Below are 22,206 nucleotides of genomic sequence, written 5' to 3' on the forward strand. Positions count from 1 at the left end.
AGTGTCAACACAACTTTATCACACACTGCACCCTTCATGCCAGTTGTTTTAGCATAATTAATCCAGGAAAAGAAAAGCCCAGTCGCGCGACAATATCTCGCGATATTTCGGACGCTATCATAACATGTCACATCATCACATAGAACTGAGTCGTTTTTCTGGAAATCCGTGTTTTAAAGGCGAGACAAGACATCTGGAATAATACTGAAATACTGTCAGGGTGGTGAAGCTCGAGTTTCATTCGACTTCGCGTTTCGCTGTTAGGGAATTAAAACCAAATGTCCTTCGTGTGCCGCCGTAGATAAGGATTACGCAACTGTGTCAGAGAATTCAGCGCGAGCTCAGCGCATCCAGTCCTAAACGACTCCCTGGTTGGAAACTATAGTGCACTAGGATGCGTGCTGTCATTTAATACACTAAGTAGTGTACTTATGAAGGGGCTTAGGGGTTATTCGGGATCAGGAAACACAAAGCTGTTTCTCCACCCAAGGTGGGCTTTTGAGGTCAAAAGCTGAAGGGAGAGGCTGCACTGGGTTCTCCATGAGTGATGGGAATTCCGGCTCTTTTTAGTGAATCATATATCATTTGACTCGGCTCAGTCATAAGAGTCGACTCCGAAATGACTCATTTGCATTTAAATTGAAAGAAAGAAAGAAAGAAAGCACAACTTTATTCATCACACACTTGTGAAATTTCCTCTCTGCATTTAACCCATCTGAAGCAGTGAACACACACGTACAGTACCCAGAGCAGTGGGCAGCCATGCTAACAGCGCCCTGGAGTTAGGTGCCTCGCTCAATATTAACCTGTAACCGCATGTCTTTAGGTTGTGGAGGAAACCCAGTCCCAGGCAGACAACATGCAAACTCCACACAGAGCCTTCTTGCTGTGAGGCGACCGTGCTAACCACTACGCCACCGTCCCACCCGACTAAGTGTGAAAGACTGGGTCCCACTGTCATACATGTCAACCCCTTTGGGCGTCCACGTGTAGTATCAGAGGAAGAAATCCATAAAATCAACATAAAATCCTTATAGCCTTCGAATTGCACCAAACTCATCTCATCTCATTATCTCTAGCTACTTTATCCTGTTCTACAGGGTCGCAGGCGAGCTGGAGCCTATCCCAGCTGACTACGGGCGAAAGGCGGGGTACACAAGTCGCCAGGTCATCACAGGGCTGACACATACCCCTTTTCCACCAAATCAGTTCCAGGGCTGGTTCGGGGCTGGTGCTGGTTCACAACTCGTTCAACTTGCGAGCCAGCTGAGAACCAGTTTGCTTTTCCATAGCTCGCGGTGCCACGTCATTACGTCGCTGTATACGTCAGTTACGTCGCTACGTTTGTTTAAACCTTGGCACGAATATCGAAGCAAAAACAACACGGAAGAAGCAGCAGCAGCGACAACAACAATAATAATAATGGATGACTTCGCGTTTGTACAGCTGCTGCTTCTCGTCGCGATCTTTCGCGGTCTTGTTATTGTTGTTGGTCTTAACAACTCCGCCCCCTCCGTTGACGTAAGCGGTTCTTTCCTCTGGCCCAGCAGAGAGTTGGTGCTAGCCTGGAACCGGTTTTTCTGGCCCCAGAGCCAGTTCTTTGTCAGTGGAAACAGAAAACCCGGTTCCAAACTAAGCACTGGCCCCGAACCAGCCCTGGAACTGCTTTGGTGGAAAAGGGGCAACATAGACACAGACAACCATTCACACTCACATTCACACCTACGGTCAATTTAGAGTCACCAGTTAACCTAACCTGCATGTCTGTGGGGGAAACCGGAGCACCTGGAGGAAACCCACGCGGACACGGGGAGAACATGCAAACTCCACACAGAAAGGCCCTCGCTGGCCACGGGGCTCAAACCCGGACCTTCTTGCTGTGAGGCGACAGTGCTGACCACTACACCACCGTGCCGCCCTGCACCAAACTTAATAAATAAATAAGTAAATATAACTTGCCTGAGAACTTCGTCCAGCATGTCGAAAATCGCCTCGCCCGTGCCGATATTGCACACGGGCATGTCTATGATTCTTGACTTCGCCCCTCTGTTTATGTCGAAGATCCGCACCAAAACGGCCAGTCGCTTGTCCGTCTTTTTGTCATTGGATTCGTCGATCATCAAGGAAAATGGCGATGTCCGGCAGTGCTGGATGATCGGTAGTGTAGCTTCGGGGGCCAAGCTCTTTTTGATTATTTGCGTTGTTTTGGTGCGCCTACAGCTGATAGATTTCGCAATCGTACTGTCCGTGCAAATTCGCGGCAACAGTTCTGTCAGGTGGTCCGCAACGGCTAGCGGCAAATTGTGCTGAGCAATAAAATTACAGATTGTAACTTCTGCTCTTATTACACTTGTTGGTTGATCATCGGTCTTCGGCTTTGCAAACATCGTCATTTGCGGCTGATTCTGTTTCTGGTGCAAATTTCGCTGATGTAGTTTGGACCTCGTGTTCCCTCACGTCGTAAACTCCAGACGCCGCAACTTTTATATCTCGCGCACAAACTGTGCAGTGCGCGTACTCCTCATTTTTCACCTGAACAATGACACCATTAAATGTCTCCTTCCATTCAGGAAGATACCGCCCGCCGTATCTCATTTTCTTTCTCGGTGTTCCCATTCATTCACTCAGCAGCCGCTATTCAAAATCTCTCAGGTGTAAACAATGTCGCTCTGCACAATGAAAAAATCGTTCGAACAATGACCGTTTGGCGCATTTAAATGCAGATCGTGCGCATGACCGGAACGAGCGAAGTCTCACAGTCGCGATACTGCACGAGGCTTGAGGAATAAACATCCGGTTTCACATAGTCTGGGTTATCTGCCCCTGCATACACGCTGTTCTTTGTCTATAAATCGAGCTTGTATATGTTTTTGCGACGATCAGCTGACGATGTTCAAGTAAGATACACAAAATAAATTTAGGTCAGAAAATACTGAAAATCCATAAGACTTTGTTTATACGTCCATACGCCCTTGAAATGAGCTAAAATCCGTATAATTTCCGGACAATCCGTATAGGTTGACATGTATGCACTGTATTACTCAGGCTGCACTGCAGTGTCTATTCACAGGCGCGATCCCACTACTGATCGACACAGGGGCTTTGACCCCTCCGTCAGGAGCGCCATATCGATACCGAACTTAGTGTGGACACCTGATCAGCATAGGCCACTGCAGCCCAGAACCCCTGAGCTCAAACGATCCGCCAGCCTCAGCCTCCCGGTAGCTTGGATTACAGGCAGGCGCCACCGCGCCCGGCATTTTAGAAATATTTTTGTCAGTTACTTTTGTTTATTGGCTAAGATTGTTTTATGAAAACCTTGTGTCGAATAATTACGACAGAAGTAACCTGGAATTACTTCGTACTACGTGTTATAAACTCTATTTCAGGGTTATTCAGCTTTCTAAAGATCCATCCATCCATTATCTGTAGCCGCTCATCCTGGAGCCTACAGTGGTGCTTGAAAGTTTGTGAACCCTTTAGAATTTTCTATATTTCTGCATAAATATGACCGAAAACATTGTCAGATTTTTCCTAAAAGTAGATAAAGAGAACCCAGTTAAACAAATGAGACAAAAATATTATACTTGGTCATTTATTTATTGAGGAAAATGAGCCAATATTACATATCTGTGAGTGGCAAAAGTGTGTGACCCTTTGCTTTCAGTATCTGGTGTGACCCCCTTGTGCAGCAATAACTGCAACTAAACGTTTGCGGTAACTGTTGATCAGTCCTGCACACCGGCTTGGAGGAATTTTAGCCCGTTCCTCCGTACAGAACAGCTTCAACTCTGGGATGTTGGTGGGTTTCCTCACATGAACTGCTCGCTTCAGGTCCTTCCACAACATTTCGATTGGATTAAGGTCAGGACTTTGACTTGGCCATTCCAAAACATTAACTTTATTCTTCTTTAACCATCCTTTGGTAGAACGACTTGTGTGCTTAGGGTCGTTGTCTTGCTGCATGACCCACCTTCTCTTGAGATTCAGTTCATGGACAGATGTCCTGACATTTTCCTTTAGAATTCGCTGGTATAATTCAGAATTCATTGTTCCATCAATGATGGCAAGCTGTCCTGACCCAGATGCAGCAAAACAGGCCCAAACCATGATACTACCACTACCATGTTTCACAGATGGGATAAGGTTCTTATGCTGGAATGCAGTGTTTTCCTTTCTCCAAACACAACGCTTCTCATTTAAACCAAAAAGTTTTATTTTGGTCTCATCCGTCCACAAAACTTTTTTCCAATAGCCTTCTGGCTTGTCCACGTGATCTTTAGCAAACTGCAGACGAGCAGCAATGTTCTTTTTGGAGAGCAGTGGCTTTCTCCTTGCAACCCTGCCATGCACACCATTGTTGTTCAGTGTTCTCCTGATGGTGGACTCATGAACATTAGCCAATGTGAGAGAGGCCTTCAGTTGCTTAGAAGTTACCCTGGAGTCCTTTTTGACCTCACCGACTATTACACGCCTTGCTCTTGGAGTGATCTTTGTTGGTCGACCACTCCTGGGGAGGGTGACAATGGTCTTGAATTTCATCCATTTGTACACAATCTGTCTAACTGTGGATTTGTGGAGTCCAAACACTTTAGAGATGGTTTTGTAACCTTTTCCAGCCTGATGAGCATCAACAATGCTTTTTCTGAGGTCCTCAGAAATCTCCTTTGTTTGTGCCATTTGTTGATTGAAAACACCTGACTCTAATTTCACCTGCAAATTAACTGCTAATCCTAGAGGTTCACATACTTTTGCCACTCACAGATATGTAATATTGGATCATTTTCCTCAATAAATAAATGACCAAGTATAATATTTTTGTCTCATTTGTTTAACTGGGTTCTCTTTATCTACTTTTAGGACTTGGGTGAAAATCTGACGATGTTTTAGGTCATATTTATGCAGAAATATAGAAAATTCTAAAGGGTTCACAAACTTTCAAGCACCACTCTATCCCAGCTGACTATGGGCGAGAGGCGGGGTACACCCTGGACAAGTCACCAGATTATCGCAGGGCTGACACAGACAAACAACCATTCACACCTATGGTCAATTTAGAGCCACCAAGTAACCTAACCTGCATGCCTTTGGGGGAAACCGGAGCACCCAGAGGAAACCCATGCAGACACGGGGAAAACATGCAAACTCCACACAGAAAGGCCCTCGCCAGCCTCAAACCCAGGACCTTCTTGCTGCGAGGCGACAGTGCTAACCACGACACCACCATGCCGCCCTCTAAAGGTCCAGTTGCATACAATTTTTTGCTTACAAATGGCACACATCCATGTGAATAGCAACAGCAGTTAACTATTAATTATTTGTTTTCATTCATTCATTCCCAGCTGATTTTGGCTTTGGCCTTTGAGTGGTGGGGTTCACCCTGGGCACATCGCCAATCTATTGCAGGGCAAACACCGAGACGAACAACTATTCACACCTATGGGCGATTTAGACTAGCCAGTTGACCTACATGTCTTTGGACTGTCGGAGGAAACCCGCACAGGTATTGGAAGAACATGTAACCTCCACACAGAAAGACCTCAATAAACTGTGAGGTCCGAACACAGAACCTGCTTGCTGTGAGGCGACAGTCCGAACCACTGCACCACTGCGCCGCCTTGTTTACGGTTATAAAGAATCTCATTTGAAGTGGTGATGCTATGTTGTGTTTCGTCATGTTACCACTTTTGACTCTGAAAGATGAGGCACGTTTTGAATCAGATTCAGGAAGAATAAACATATTGTTGTTTTTTTTTTGTCTCTTCATTTTTAAACATTATGTTTTAATTGTCAACCTATTTTTAAACAATACATGTAGTCAGTTTCCTAATCAGACCAGAGAGGGTAAATAGAATGAAAAAAAAAACCAAAAACCTTCTGGGCTTATTTGACTCAGCTCTGATGAGCTGCTTTCAGTTAAATTATTTACATAGGGTTGTGGCCAGAAGTTTACATACAGTGACATGAATATCATCTTGGGTATGAATGTCATGGCAATATTTGGGCTTTCAATAGTTTCTTTGAACTGTTCTTTTTCTGTGGCAGAATGATTATACAGCATACAGCTTTAATTAAACAAAACGCTAAAATTTGGTGCACAAGTTTTAATTTTCTTTGGGTTTTCTGAAATCAACACAGGGTCAAAATTATACATCTCGGTTCAAAAATGTACATCCGCTCACTTAGATTATTAATTCAGAGGTGCTGAAACTTCCAAAATGTCTCTTATCTTGCCAAGGCCGAGGTCTCTTAACTTCCCGTTAGTGATCATGATTGACTACAGCTGGTTGCTTCTCTGTGCCTTCATAAAAAGGGTTTGTTTACAGAACTCATTGGCTTGACCAATAAGTAAAATGGGAAAGTCCAAGGAGCTCAGTGCAGAGCTGAGAAAGAGGATCGCAGATATACACAACTCCGGAATGTCTCTTGGAGCCATTTCTAAACAACTGCAAATTCCAAGATCAGTTCAAACAATTGTATCCAAGTTATTGTGAGGTGTAGTCACTTTGCCAAGCCACTTTGCTTCAAGAAAACCCAAACTGTCACCCTCAGCTGAAAGGAAATTGGTTTGGATGGTCAGGAACAACCTGGGAACCACCATGGCACAGCCCCGCCATGAACTGGAAGCTGATGGATCACTGTATACAGTTCAGATCACCATGGACTAAGAGGCTGTTATTCAAGAAATAACCCCCTGCTCCAAAATTGACACCTTCAAGCTTAACTTTAGTTTGAAGCTGACCACACGGACAAAGAAAAAGCCTTCTGGAGGAAAGCTGTATGGTCAGATAAGACGAAGATTGAGTTGTTTGGCCACCATGTACAGAGGGACACTGTACCAGCTGGTGGTGGTGGTAGGATCATCATGCTCTGGGGCTGTTTTGCTGCGAGTGGAACTGGTTCATTGCACAAAGTGGATGGAATAATGAAGAAGGAGGACTACCTCAGAATTCTTCAACATACACCATCAGAAACTTGAACATGACTTGGGAGTTACAACAGGACAATGAACCCAAACACGCATCAGAGCTGGTTGTGGAGGATAAAGCAAGCTAACATTAAGGTTAAAACAAGTCCTGACTTCAACCCTATTGAAAATATATGGACCGTGCAAGTTGAGTCCATGCCAAGAAAAAAAGAAAAAATTGAACTCTACCAATTCTACCATGAAGAGTCGTGAAATATCCAGCCAGAATTCTGCCAGAAGCTTGTTCATGGTAAGCAAAAATGTTTGGTCAAGGTGAATCTTGCGAAGAGACATTTACCCAAATATTAGGTGTGATGTATGTATAATTTTGACCCTGTGTTGATTTCAGAAAACCCAAAGAAAATTAAAACTTGTGCACCAAATTCTAGTGTTTTTTTTTTTTTTTTTAAATTAAAGATGTATGCTGTACAGTCATTCTGCCATGGAAAAAGAACAGTTCTAAGAAATTACTGAAAGCCCAAGTATTGCCATGGCATTCATGTTCAAGATGACATTCATGTCACTGTACGGTATGTAAACTTCTGACCACAACTGTAAACGTGTGTGACCTGTGTCTAGAGAAACTAGACAAGTTTTCAGAGCCGTTTTCAGTTTGCAGAGCATGCTTTGGCTCTGCTTCGGTAGTTTTCAAATGAAGATCGGTGTGCTTTGCAGGATCCGCATCCTGACCCTGGTCTACCAGTTAAGCACTCCTACTCTATTTATTTATATAATTGTAAATTCACTACAACTGTGCATGCACAGGGCTACATACATTGTCTACAAGGATCCTTCTTCTCATGCTGCCTCATATAAAGAACCATACGTGTGGCGCCACGGGATTTTTATACCAGATGCTCTGTTTACAGAATACATAGAAACGGCATTGAAAAGCGCTGTAAAAGTGGTAAATGTATCCCGTAGGGGCGCTGTCAAGGTGATTATTCGTTGATAGTTACTGGATCAGCCAGCAGTGCAAAATATCGCATGCTTTTCAACGCCATTTCTACGCATTCTGTAAACAGAGCATCTGGTACAAAAATCCCGTGGCACAACACATATATTAGTGCCATCATTCACACTAAGGAACAGCTCAGATTTTCAAATGAGGTTTCCATGGCGGCATTTTGATTAAATTACAGAACAAGAGTATTAGCTTTGTCCAAATCTAAAAAAAAACCCAATGTGTTATATGAATTGGCTCTTTATGTTCTGAATCGATGAGCTGAGTTGTTCACGAACGATATGTTCTGCATCAGAATAAACCAAGCTGACTGTTCTTTAGGTTCCTTGGCTTTTTTTTTTTTTCAGGTTCACCCACCATAAAAGTGCAATTTCTAGGTGTACAATTACTGACCACAGCCCATCTGTTCTTATGCACATTTTGTCAGCCACCAGTGACCACTACAAGGCTATATTATTTGGATAATGCACCTACAGAGCACAGCAGTGACACTGACATGGTGGTAATTTGATACACTGTGGTGGTGGAACAAGTGCATCATGCACAGCAGGTTAGTCTCTGACCACAGCGCTGCGGTCGTCTGGATAGTTTTGGTTGACATGCCTGTTCAAAACAAAACCAGTCACATAAAGGAGTTTACACATTAACAGTGTCTTCAATTGGTCATTACATGTTGGTTAAATTTCTTAAGCATACAGCTCTGACAGTATTGCCGGCGGCAAGGCAAAACACAGGATCAGGTTTCTAATAGTGTACAGTGAATGCACCACCTAATCTAAACAATAATAAACAGATTAAAAAAGTACACTTGTTGATATGGTGAAGCTTTCTGTAAGGAAATGTTTATTTAACATGATCTTATTGTGTCAGTGCTTTGTATCAGTGGGTAGGGCACAGGAGCTTGTGATTCTGTCTCGACAGGGAGGGAGGAGAAAAGGCTGGAGAGGCAACGACAGTAATAACTTAAGTGATAACAGGAGCTGACATTTTTCAAAGAGATTCCACAGCATTAAAAGTAATTATAAAATGGTTAAGAAGCATGATGTCATTCATTAATGAATAAAATAATTGTAGCCATTGCCAATTTGCTGTCGTATAAGGACTAAACACATGACTGCTGTTATTGGAAAATTTGTGCCTATCTATCTATCTATCTATCTATCTATCTATCTATCTATCTATCTATCTATCTATCTGTCTGTCTGTCTGTCTGTCTGTCTGTCTGTCTGTCTGTCTGTCTGTTTCCCTGTTTATGTCTCTGTCTGTCGCTATCTATCTATCTATCTATCTATCTATCTATCTATCTATCTATCTATCTATCTATCTGTCTGTCTGTTTCCCTGTTTATGTCTCTATCTGTCTGTCGCTATCTATCTATCTATCTATCTATCTATCTATCTATCTATCTATCTATCTATCTATCTGTCTGTCTGTCTGTCTGTCTGTCTGTATGTCTGTTTGCCTGTCTGTCTGTCTATCTGACTGTATGTTTGTCTGTCTATCTGTCTGTCTGTCTTTTTCTATCTATCTGTCTGTCTGTCTGTAATTCTGTTTGCCTGTCTGTCTGTTTTTCTATCTGTCTGTGTGTGCATCTATCTATCTATCTATCTATCTATCTATCTATCTATCTATCTATCTATCTATCTATCTATCTATCTATCTGTTTTTCTATCTGTCTGTGTGTGCATCTATCTATCTATCTGTCTGTCTGTCTGTTTTTCTGTCTGTCTGTCTGTATCTATCTGCCTGTCTGCCTGTCTATCTATCTGTCTGTGTGCATCTATCTATCTATCTATCTATCTATCTATCTATCTATCTATCTATCTGCCTTTCTGTCTGTCTGCTTTTCTGTCTGTCTGTCTGTCTGTCTGTCTGTATCTATCTATCTGTCTACCTGTCTATCTATCTGTCTGTGTGCATCTATCTATCTATCTATCTATCTATCTATCTATCTATCTATCTATCTATCTATCTATCTGTTTTTCTATCTGTCTGTGTGCATCTATCTATCTATCTGTCTGTCTGTCTGTCTGTTTTTCTGTCTGTCTGCTTTTCTGTCTGTCTGTATCTATCTGTCTGTCTACCTGTCTATCTATCTGTCTGTGTGCATCTATCTATCTATCTATCTATCTATCTATCTATCTATCTATCTATCTATCTATCTATCTATCTATCTATCTATCTATCTATCTATCTGTTTTTCTATCTGTCTGTGTGTGCATCTATCTATCTGTCTGTCTGTCTGTCTGTCTGTCTGTTTTTCTGTCTGTCTGCTTTTCTGTCTGTCTGCCTGTCTATCTATCTGTCTGTGTGCATCTATCTATCTATCTATCTATCTATCTATCTATCTATCTGTCTGTTTTTCTGTCTGTCTGCTTTTCTGTCTGTCTGTCTGTCTGTATCTATCTGTCTGTCTGCCTGTCTCTATCTGTCTGTCTGCCTGTCTATCTATCTGTCTGTGTGCATCTATCTATCTATCTATCTATCTATCTATCTATCTATCTATCTATCTATCTATCTGTCTGTCTGTTTTTCTGTCTGTCTGCTTTTCTGTCTGTCTGCTTTTCTGTCTGTCTGTCTGTCTGTCTGCCTGTCTATCTATCTGTCTGTGTGCATCTATCTATCTATCTATCTATCTATCTATCTATCTATCTATCTATCTATCTATCTGTTTTTCTATCTGTCTGTGTGTGCATCTATCTATCTGTCTGTCTGTCTGTCTGTCTGTCTGTCTGTTTTTCTGTCTGTCTGCTTTTCTGTCTGTCTGCCTGTCTATCTATCTGTCTGTCTGCCTGTCTATCTATCTGTCTGTCTGCCTGTCTATCTATCTGTCTGTGTGCATCTATCTATCTATCTATCTATCTATCTATCTATCTGTCTGTCTGTCTGTCTGTCTGTCTGTCTGTCTGTTTTTGTCTGTCTGTCTATTGATCCATCTATCTGTCTGTTTTTCTGTCTGTCTGCCCATCTTACATATAATCTCAATATTAATTAATTAGTATTAATTTTCAAAAAAACACTGAGAATGTACATCTTTGAAAAAAATTATTCCCCAGAATCTGGACGTCCCATCATTCACAAAAATGCTGAAGCACAAGCGAGGCGTGCCTAATAAACTGGCAACTCACTTTCCATTTTACTTCAGTGCTGCTGATAATGACGGAACTGTACCAGACCAGTGTTAGCACCAGGGTTAAGTTTGGGGTTTTTGTTATGAATTTGACAGCAGTTTATTACATCATCCGGCATTATCATGTCTGGAAGTGTTGTGTACTCTGTTTAATCTGTGTGTGTAGTAAGAGAGAGAGCTCATCCTTCACCACGCCTTTTTATTATACTGAAATGAGATAAGAATGTTTAGTTGAAGGTGAAATGTGATAAAATATTACTCGCGGGAAAAAGGTAGCGTAACAGAACTTTCATAGAGGTTTTTTTCTTCATATAAGCAGAAACTGACTGGATGTGGTCTCTTTTCATATTCGATGGACCTTTGGCGTGGCCGCTGGAACCACAGGGGTGCATTTTTTTATTTTTTATGGAGTTCGTACTCGATTTTTGATTAAAAAAAAGAAGAAGAAGAAATAGTCCTCTCTCCAAATGCATACAGACAGATGGTCAGACTCGATGGCAGAATCAGTGAAATGCTCCGGTTCAGCAGAGGGGACAGGACGATGTTTAGGGAGAGGCCTTGTGCATTCGATTCACTTGATGAGGGAAAAAATTGTGTGCTCTCTGAGTTTGTTTTTAAACTATTATGACGCTCTTTATAGATGCAGGTAAATTTTTACGGAGGCCAAAATGCTGGATAAAAAGAGACAGGATAACACTGTTCAAGTTTAAAGGAACAGTCCACCGTACTTCCATAATGAAATATGCTCTTATCTGAATTGAGACGAGCTGCTCCGTACCTGTCCGAGCTTTGCGCGACCTCCCAGTCAGTCAGACGCAGTCAGACGCGCTGTCACTCCTGTTAGCAATGTAGCTAGGCTCAGCATGGCCAATGGTATTTTTTGGGGCTGTAGTTAGATGCGACCAAACTCTTCCGCGTTTTTCCTGTTTACACAGGTTTATATGACCAGTGATATGAAACAAGTTCAGTTACACAAATTGAAACGTAGCGATTTTCTATGCTATGGAAAGTGCGCACTATAATGACAGGCGTACTAACACCTTGTGCGCGCTTCGGCAGCGCATTGATATCTGAGCTCCGTATCAATGCGCTGCCGAAGCGCGCAGAAGGTGTTAGTACGCCTGTCATTATAGTGCGGACTTTCCATAGCATAGAAAATCGCTACGTTTCAACTTGTGTAACTGAACTTGTTTCATATCACTGGTCATATAAACCTGTGTAAACAGGAAAAATGCGAAAGAGTTTGGTCGCATCTAACTACAGCCCCAAAAAATACCATTGGCCATACTGAGCCTAGCTACATTGCTAACAGGAGTGACAGCGCGTCTGACTGCGTCTGACTGACTGGGAGGTCGCGCAAAGCTCGGAGAGGTACGGAGCAGCTCGTCTCAATTCAGATAAGAGCATATTTCATTATGGAAGTACGGTGGACTGTTCCTTTAAGGGTCAAAATAATATTACAAGAGTCAAAGAAAGTCTATAAGAATTCAGGGGGTCAAAATACCACTATAAGTCTCAAAGACAAATAACAAAAAAAACCAAACATTTTTTCGCCATTTTGTTAAATAATTAATGCTGTATCATTTGTCAAGCACTGGGTCTGATTTTCATTCGGTTTCACTGGAGCATTTGTCAATGCAATATTACATTTCATACACGGATTGTCTGATTTGAGATTATATAAAATGTGTAGTAGAAATTTTATTAAGCTATACACCTCGACAATCAGTCAGACTAATACTAGCTTGACTAGCTGGTACACTACCATTCAAAAGTTTGGGGTCGCCCAGACAATTTTGTGTTTTCCATAAAAAGTCACACTTTTATTTACCACCATAAGTTGTAAAATGAATAGAAAATATCGTCAAAACATTTTTCTGGCCATTTTGAGCATTTAATCGACCCCACAAATGTGATGCTCCAGAAACTCAATCTGCTCAAAGGAAGGTCAGTTTTATAGCTTCTCTAAAGAGCTCAACTGTTTTCAGCTGTGCTAACATGATTGTACAAGGGTTTTCTAATCATCCATTAGCCTTCTGAGGCAATGAGCAAACACATTGTACCATTAGAACACTGGAGTGAGAGTTGCTGGAAATGGGCCTCTATACACCTATGGAGATATTGCACCAAAAACCAGACATTTGCAGCTAGAATAGTCATTTAGCACATTAGCAATGTATAGAGTGGATTTCTGATTAGTTTAAAGTGATCTTCATTGAAAAGAACAGTGCTTTTCTTTCAAAAATAAGGACATTTCAAAGTGACCCCAAACTTTTGAACGGTAGTGTACTTCTTAAGTTAATAAAATGAATAGCAATATCCGTGACTCTGAGTGTTATAATATCATTCATTGTATGTGTTCAGAAAAATGGCAGATGAGCTGATCAATGCCTGAAAGTGGAATGATTGGCAGTTGGGTTAGTGGTTTGAATTCTTTGACTTTACTGGAAGCCCCGCCCCTTTCCTGTGAACTCACATTCATAAATCACGTCTAGATTTTCTGACTCGAAAAGATACGACGCCCTGACTTTCTCTCATGGCTAATGGAGAACGTTATGAATTCATTAATGTGAAATAAAATCTATCAACGTCATGTGTGTTTGACTTGCCACAGAAAAACTTTGGACTGAAAGTAGTACAGTCTTTGGACTGTGAGGAAAACCAGAGCACCCAGAGGAAACCCACACGGACACGGGGAGAACATGCAAACTCCACACAGAAAGGCCCCCATCGGCCACTGGGCTCGAACCCAGAACCTTCTTGCTGTGAGGCGACAGTGCTAACCACGACACCACCGCACTGCCAAAATAGTCAGAAATTACGCAAAAGTGTCACGTTATAAATGTTTCTATTGGTAACGATAATGAGAAAGTGAGTAAAACACTATATGCTGTCCTGCACCAGTCAGCACAAATGCATAAAGAATGCAGTCAAGCCTGCTAGTTACTGCAGTGTGTGTACGGTATATACAGGACTGTGTGGTAAAATCATCAGCTACTTTGGAACTGCCATAGGACAGGCAGGCGTGACACTAAACCCAGAAAGTCTCACAGTGACACTTATTAGATTGTAAAGAGAGGTGTGGTGCCACTTCTAACCGATAGCCTGTGTACTTAATTGAAACAATGAAATCTACATGACACGGATCTCATTATCTACAACATTAAACACGTGAGAAGCAACAGTTGGAGATAGAAACCTTTCATTTATGACTTACACTTAAATATAGCTATTCAATGACTGGGTAACACTAAACACAAAGCCAGTCAGGTGCTGTATTCACTAAAGATCTTATGCCTAAAAGTAGCTCCATTGTAGGAGAAATGTCTTAAAGACTGGATGTGGAATTTGGCTTGTTCCACCCCCAAGGATTTTATTTATTTATTTAAAAATGGGTGAGTCCACGATATTGGCCACCAGGGCTTTACATTAACTTTTTTGCTCACCGGCCACTGTGGCTAGTGGTTTTCCCGAGTCACTAGCCATTCAGCCTTTTCACTAGCCACAGTTTTGTTGCCAGGAAATCGCAGTTTTTTCTTCACCATGATACGTTAAAGTTCGGAAGATCTAGATTTAATTATGAATGGCAGCGTATAAGGGGCAGCACGGTGGTGTAGTGGTTAGCGCTGTCGCCTCACAGCAAGAAGGTCCGGGTTAGAGCCCCGTGGCCGGCGAGGGCCTTTCTGTGTGGAGTTTGCATGTTCTCCCCGTGTCCGCGTGGGTTTCCTCCGGGTGCTCCGGTTTCCCCCACAGTCCAAAGACATGCAGGTTAGGTTAACTGGTGACTCTAAATTGAGCGTAGGTGTGAATGTGAGTGTGAATGGTTGTCTGTGTCTATGTGTCAGCCCTGTGATGACCTGGCGACTTGTCCAGGGTGTACCCCGCCTTTCGCCCGTAGTCAGCTGGGATAGGCTCCAGCTCGCCTGCGACCCTGTAGAAGGATAAAGCGGCTACAGATAATGAGATGAGATGAGATGGCAGCGTATAATGTATCTCTACAGTAGCACTCAAGCATTCAGTGCTGTTAAGTTAGCTCCCTATATGAAAACATGCAACCAATTCAGACAAAAAATATAAACAGAGTATTCTGTTTATTGAACTCAAATTCAAGCCCCTTACAAGTTGAAATATCGTACAATATGAAAAATAACATTCAGTACAACTGAACTGATTCTAATATTAAAAGTCCAATTCAAAGCATTTATCATTGAAAAACATTTGATGTTTTGATATGCAAGTATTATGTGTATTATCAAGTATTATTATGTATGTTTTGTATTATCTATTAAGAGTGTGTGTGTGTGTGTGTGTGTGTGTGTGTGTATGTGTGTGTGTGAACATGTGTAGAGAGAGACATTAAACTTCCTCATGACATTCATCATCAGATGAGTCTGAACGGTCCATGAAAAATGGTCTTCGTGACCTGAGGCTTCCAGCAGGCCATAAGTTGATAGCTGGGGTGGGATCAACTTCTTTCCAATCGAGTGAACGTTTCTAAACAGCAGCTCCATCCTCTCCAGCTCAGCCGACTTCATGACAGCCAGGGACTTGAAAGCAATGCTGTCCTGTAGTGAACCAGCCGTCTTCGCCGGTTTTGAAGTTATAGTACCGATGTGTGCATTTGACTTTTCGTGGTCCTTTATACCGTATTTTCTGGACTATAGAGCGCACCTGTATATAAGCCGCATCCGCTCTATTTAAAAAAAAAAATTAAAAAAAAGATATACAAGCCGCACCGGGCTATAAGCCGCAGATATCTATGGTGAAAAATTAGATATTTACTGCATGTACAGAACGATTTTGTACTGTAAATGTACATGTATGTACCTGAATAGATTCTTTCCGAACAGTGCCTTTTAACACAGCAGCAACTTTGCTGATTAAAACAGAACAGAACCAAGAGAAAATAACCGGTATTTATTTACCTTCATTTCTCCTGTGTTTGAAACCACAAGTCACTTTAATCATCTTCGCTGGATTTGAAAATAATTACCAGTTAGTAATTTGTCGTGCGTGTTCTATCTGCTAAAGATCTGCTAATTCTTCTTTGCATTGATTTTTCGTCTATCTTATTTTTGATTCTACTTCCGGTTAGAGCGCCCCTAGCGGTGGAAGAAAAATCCACAGAATAGCCGCACCTTTGTATAAGCCGCATGGTTCAAAACCTAGGAAAAAAGTAGCGGCTTATAGTCCAGAAAATACGGTAGTTTCGAGTTTAAAATTACTGGTGCCTGTCTTTGCCAGACTTTCTACAGTCTTCGCAGTACAGGGTATTTTCGGTTTTGCTATGAACTAGCCAATCTCACCTGAACTTCCATTTGTCATTGAACTGTATTATCTTCCTATTAGCGTCTTGTTCATCTCTGCCCCTTTTTTCCTGAGCAGCAGGGTTTGAAACTCCAGCTGTATGCCACCACATAGTGCGCTTGTCACTCGTCAGCAACTTTGTTGCTTCGTTCATTAACCGCAGGTTACCGTATCATTGATTTTATCTGAGACGTTAACGAATGTTCTAAACAATTGTAACATGATGTGTCAGAATGTTTATGCAGGTGCTCATGGGAGTTGTAGGCGCGTAATATTACATTACGATGCGTTTATTATATCAGACGCCTTCAGAGAAAACTACAATTAAAATATATTGTCATACCACAGAATAAACCACCCGCCAAAGTGGCTTGTGAGACTAAAGTTATTACACGCCAAAGCCGAATTTTACCCGCATTTGGTGGGTGGGCGGGTGCTAATGTGAAGCCCTGTTGGCCACGCCATTGTGTTCCACTGATATTACATTTCCAGTAGAAGGGCACTCGGTAGAGTGCATACCTCCACCAAGCCACATATTATCAACATCAAAATCAAATCACTTGAACCCAAGATAATACGACAGCTGTACACCGAATTTCATCAAAATCCATTCACAACTTTTTGAATTACGTTGGGAACAGACAAAAACAAGTGTCGTCAGGCAGAACAAACCTCTCCTGGTAGCACTTATGATGAATATGAAGAAAGATAAATGTAGGTTAAAAAAAAAAATAGGTACCCTATGGGTACATGTGGCTACTGCTTATAAGTAAAATAGTTTTCTGATCCCATGTCCATACAGTAAATATGGCATATTTACTCTCTGACTCAGTAGCCACAAAAATGAAGCGTAATCCAAAAATGAACAATTTAAAAATCACAGAAGTAAAATATACCAAGTGTCTGTACTTTATATTATTCTACTCTTACCTCTTACAGTTTTTGAAACTGAAACCTCTGAACCGAGACTGACATACACACGCTGTCGCCATGACCCAAACTCTTATTTCCCGGAAATGGCCCGGCGCTAGAGCTCAGTGGAACGCACTTTCCGTCTGTAATAAGCATAAACATGTCTGAAAGCGATTTCTTTAGTCTAGTCCATAGCGGGTGAGGTAATAATAATAAATCAACAGAGCAGGAAAGTTTTTATCAATGGGGTTTAAAAGTGGGCGTGGCCAAAACCTCTTACTTTGCATATGTAAACAAACCAAGAAACCATACAATAACAGCAAAGTGTATGCAAATGAAGCAGGTAGTGATTCAATCAGCGTGTTTGTGGGATGAGTCTTTCCGAAGCAGCGCTCCTGCAGTCTGAGCTCAGAGCTTTTAATTTTTTTTTTTATTTTTGGTCACCGTGACCTTGACCGGATGACCCTCAAAATTTTGGAGGCTCTATGAGACCAATGCCCATCTATCCTGAAAGCTTCATGAAGATTGGTCCAGCCGTTTTCCCGTGATGTTGCTAACAAAAAAACAAAGAAACCCGACCGAAAATAATACCTTGCCCCGCTTACTCCACAGCGGGCAAGGTAAAAATCCTGGATCCACATACATATCTGGATTTGCATCAAAATCTAATCAATTATTCCTTGACCCATGGTTCACCTTTACTCAAAATTTCATCAAAATCCATTCTTTACTTTTTGAGTTACATTGGGAAAAGGCAAACCAAACGGAGGTGAAAACCTCCTCCAACAAAGTTGGTGGAGATAAATATTTTGGTAAAGGTAAAAAAAAACAAACAAACAAACAAAAAACCCATTACTGGTTATGAACTTCCATCTTCTAAATTTCCTGGAGAACATGGGAAGAAGAAAATAAAGTTCACTTAGTGTTCCTCTCATTTATTTTTAATGATATTGTGATACTGTGATGAGGTCATTTGGAAAGCACATCCCCGCTGAATTAAAGATTGAATAAACAGTTAATGGCTTCTCCTTACTGGCTTCATGGCATTAGCATGGATGCTATTGTGTATTTGCCAATTATATGCTTTAAAAAACAACAAAAAAACCCAACCTCAACTCTGTGACCCTGTGAAACCCAGAGTGTCATCTCTGTTACTCATTTAAGAGAGACATACAACTAAGAGACCTTTGATTTCTTTGCGTGAGATGGGTTAACACATTTTTTATGGTGAAATACAGTTGCTGGTTTTTGCTAAAGTTTAATTTTTAAAAGATAGGAGGTATAAATAGCACTCCATCTGATAGTCACCCATATCACAAAACCATTTAAGGGTAAAACAAGTAATAAAACCTGCAGAAACACAGAACTCATTCAGATCAAAGCACAGTCCAGTTCATGTATAATGACCATGTGTTCTCAAAAGGTTGAGAGGATTTCAGTGAATGTGGAGTTGTAAGGGCAGTCACCTATTTACCTATTAAGTAATCCATTACATACGAAGATCAAAGTTTACATGATCTTCTGCTACTTGGCTGCGTAAAAACATGCAGTTATGCAGCAGAGACGATCTACGGATGTTATCCGTGAGTCATGTTTGATGTAAAACAACTAGAATGGTACTTGGTAGAGTTTATAACTCCGCCAAGCCATATATTATCAACATCAAAATCAAATCACTTGACCCTAAGATAATACACCAAGGTGTACACCAAAGTTTGTTCAGTACTTTTTGAGTTACGTTGAGAAAAGACAAAAAAAAAAAAAAATCCTGGATCTATATGCATATCTGGATTTGCATCAAAATCTAACGCTACGTTCACACTGCAAGGCTTAATGCTCAATTCCGATTTTTTTGTGAAATCCGATTTTTTTCTGAGGTCGTTCACATTAACAAATATATGCGACTTGTATGTGATCCTCAGTATGAACGAAAAGCGACCTAAAAGTGTTCCGCATGCGCATTGCAGGATACGACGACGTCACACGCAGTGAGCATGGCCAGTGTTTATGGAAGTAAAACCGCCCGGTTGCGGTATGACCCATCCAATCTAGCTTGAATAGCTGTATCCCCCCAAATGGAAATCAGCTCCCTAACCTCTGCGTCCTTCCATTGAGAAGATTCCGAACCTTCACAGCCCGAAGCGTCCCTCGCATTGATGTCATGCGCAGGGGCGCAGATACGTTTTTTGAACTGGGGGGGACAAAAAACTGGGGGGGACAAAGCTGCCAGCAAACCAACCCCAACCCCGATATGCCTGTCAAACTTGTTGTGGGTTACCATAGCAACCAAGCTCGAGCTCGCAACCTGTGCAGTCTGCGCAGCTCAACCAACCGAATATCAGTCTTTGTTTTATGTGAGTTGTTGCAACTATGTATACACTGCTGTGCACCTCAATAAACCGAATGGTAATTAGTCTTTTGATTTTTCCGTGAGGTTTGCCTTATGCAAAGAAAGACAGCATAGACGTTTTTTCCTCCCTATAAGTGGGGGGGACCGAGCGAGGTGAATTTAAATCTGGGTGGGACGAGTCCCACCCTCTATCTGCGCCCGTGATTATGCGCCATGTTGTTGTAACTTTTTTTGAGAGACCCGCCGCCTACTTCAGCGCAGAATAGTGACGTTTGTGGCTTGTTGATGACGTGTAAGTCGGATGAATGCGACCTGGCGGTTCAGACTGAAGTCGCATATGAAAAGAGCGGATAGGAATCGGAATTAGGACCACATATCCAAACGGCCTGGGTCGGATTTGAAAAAATCGGATCTGTGTCGTTCATATTGTCAATAAAAGATCGGATACAGGTCACATATGGGCGAAAAGATCGGATTTGAGTCACTTCAGCCTGCAGTGTGAACGTAGCCTAATTGATTGTTCCTTGGCCCATGGTACACTCTTCCTCAAAATTTCATCAAAGTCTGTTCACTACTTTGAGTTACGTTGAGAACAGACAAACAAACGGAGGCAAAAACATAACTTACTCCATCAAAGGTGGCGGAGGTAATAAATTCCCTTGTATGTTAAGCATTTTAGCAGACGCTCTTATCCAGAGCGATGTACTGTATAACATACCCAGAGCAGCAACCTCGGGAGCAGGTGCCTTACTCAAGGGCACGTCAGCCATTCCTGCTGGTCCAGGGAATCAACCCACTGACCTTTTGATTCCAAAGCTGCTTCTCTAACCGTTAAGCCACAGATTCCCTTTTCATTGCTCTACAGTGTACAGATCCCATCAAAAGTGACGTACTGTAGCAGCACATACATGAAAATCTGTTGCATGATGCTGTTTTACAATAAAAATGAAAAGTGTGGCTGAGTTCATACTAAAGTACCAAAAACCTAAATGCTCACATGTCAAATATGTTTTAGATGTTCATAGACTAGACTAGCCAAGTCGTATACAGATTACAGTAAACAGTATGGGTTTTAGGGGGTTTTTAATAAAAAAAGCGCAATGTGAATAGGGTAAAAACAAAGGCAAAGTTAAAAAAACAACAACAAAAACAACAACAGGCAGCAGGGTCAAAAATCATAAACCGTATAAACCAAACAAAGCAAAGGAGGAACAGGTAAACCTGATTAGAATTCCGGCAAGTTGGAGCAGTTGTCCTTGGCAGAGACAGGAAGTAGGGATTCTGGGAATTGGATCTGGGAAAGTGTGAACGTTCACAAACTGCAAAGTTTAGGGCACACTACAGTGTAGGGTTGATGGATTGTGGAGTCTAATCTTTTCATGTCAGCATGGGTTTCCTCCAAGTTCTCTGGTTTCTGTCAGAGTGCAGGCACTTACGGATGCAAGCACAGCATTCCCCCTGGGTTCTGAAAAATATTCTCTACTTTTTTCCTTGAAAAATCAAGTTAAAGAAAGTTCTTCACTTAGTCTGTATTTTTTCATCGTTGCCGGCTTATCAAAGTGGACTTAATACGGGTTTATACCAACCAGACTGGCACAATTCAAATACTTGTCCAGATACAGCTAGATCTCTCCATTACATATAAAATGTAGGCTCCACTCCAGACTCTGAAAAGAAAGAGTTGGTTTTAGGCCCCCTGTGCACCATCCAGCTCAAATAAACCTCTTTAGTTTGAGCTTACTGAAGGTTATTTTAGCATGGAGTTATTCAAAAGAGGTATGAGGACTCCCTTTAGCTTTTACTTCAACGCAAAACTTGATTTACAATTGAACAGAGTCAAGAAGAGTCTTTGACCAACCAACAGTGAAGGAATCCGAATTTGCCGTCGATTTATGAACCGAATACAGAATGACACTGCGTTTTACATCATACGTGCGCCGTGGGGACTCAACACACCATGCCCCGAAATATCAAGCCGTTCGGTCGCTTGCCAGCTGACAGCAATTTCACTTTGGCGTTTTTTTTTTCTTTTTAAATTTACACCGACCCCTGTATTACTGACACTGTCTGATGTGCTTGGGGACGGTCGGGGCTCTTATACCCCTTTTCCACCAAATCAGTTCCAGGGCTGGTTCGGGGCCAGTGCTGGTGCTGGTTCACAACTTGTTCAACTTGCGAGCCAGCTGAGAACCAGTTTGCTTTTCCATAGCTCGCGGTGTTAAGGGGAGCCACGTCATTACGTCGCTGTATACGTCAGTTACGTCGCTGCGTTTGCATAAACCTTGGCGCGAACATCGAAGCAACAACAACACGGAGAAGAAGCAGCAGCAGCAACAACAACAACAATAATAATGGATGACTTCGCGTTTGTACAGCTGCTGCTTTTCGTCGCTTAAAAATGGCGACCTTTCGCGGTCTTGCGATTGTTGTTGGTCTTAACAACTCCGCCCCCCCACTGACATAAGCGGTTCTTTCCTCTGGCCCAGCAGAGAGTTGGTGCTAGCCTGGAACCGGTTTTTCTGGCCCAGAGCCAGTTCTTTGTTCAGTGGAAACAGAAAACCCGGTTCCAAACTAAG

General features: G+C 41.9%; 1 protein-coding gene across 3 annotated transcripts in view; it reads left to right on the forward strand.

The window, feature by feature from the left end:
* thrb (thyroid hormone receptor beta) overlaps positions 1-22,206 on the forward strand; it is a 395,543-nt gene that overhangs the window by 662 nt on the left and 372,675 nt on the right. The gene's annotated exons all lie outside the window — the stretch shown is intronic.

This window comes from Neoarius graeffei, chromosome 22 (genome assembly GCF_027579695.1).
Source record: "Neoarius graeffei isolate fNeoGra1 chromosome 22, fNeoGra1.pri, whole genome shotgun sequence".
NCBI lineage: Eukaryota > Metazoa > Chordata > Actinopteri > Siluriformes > Ariidae > Neoarius > Neoarius graeffei.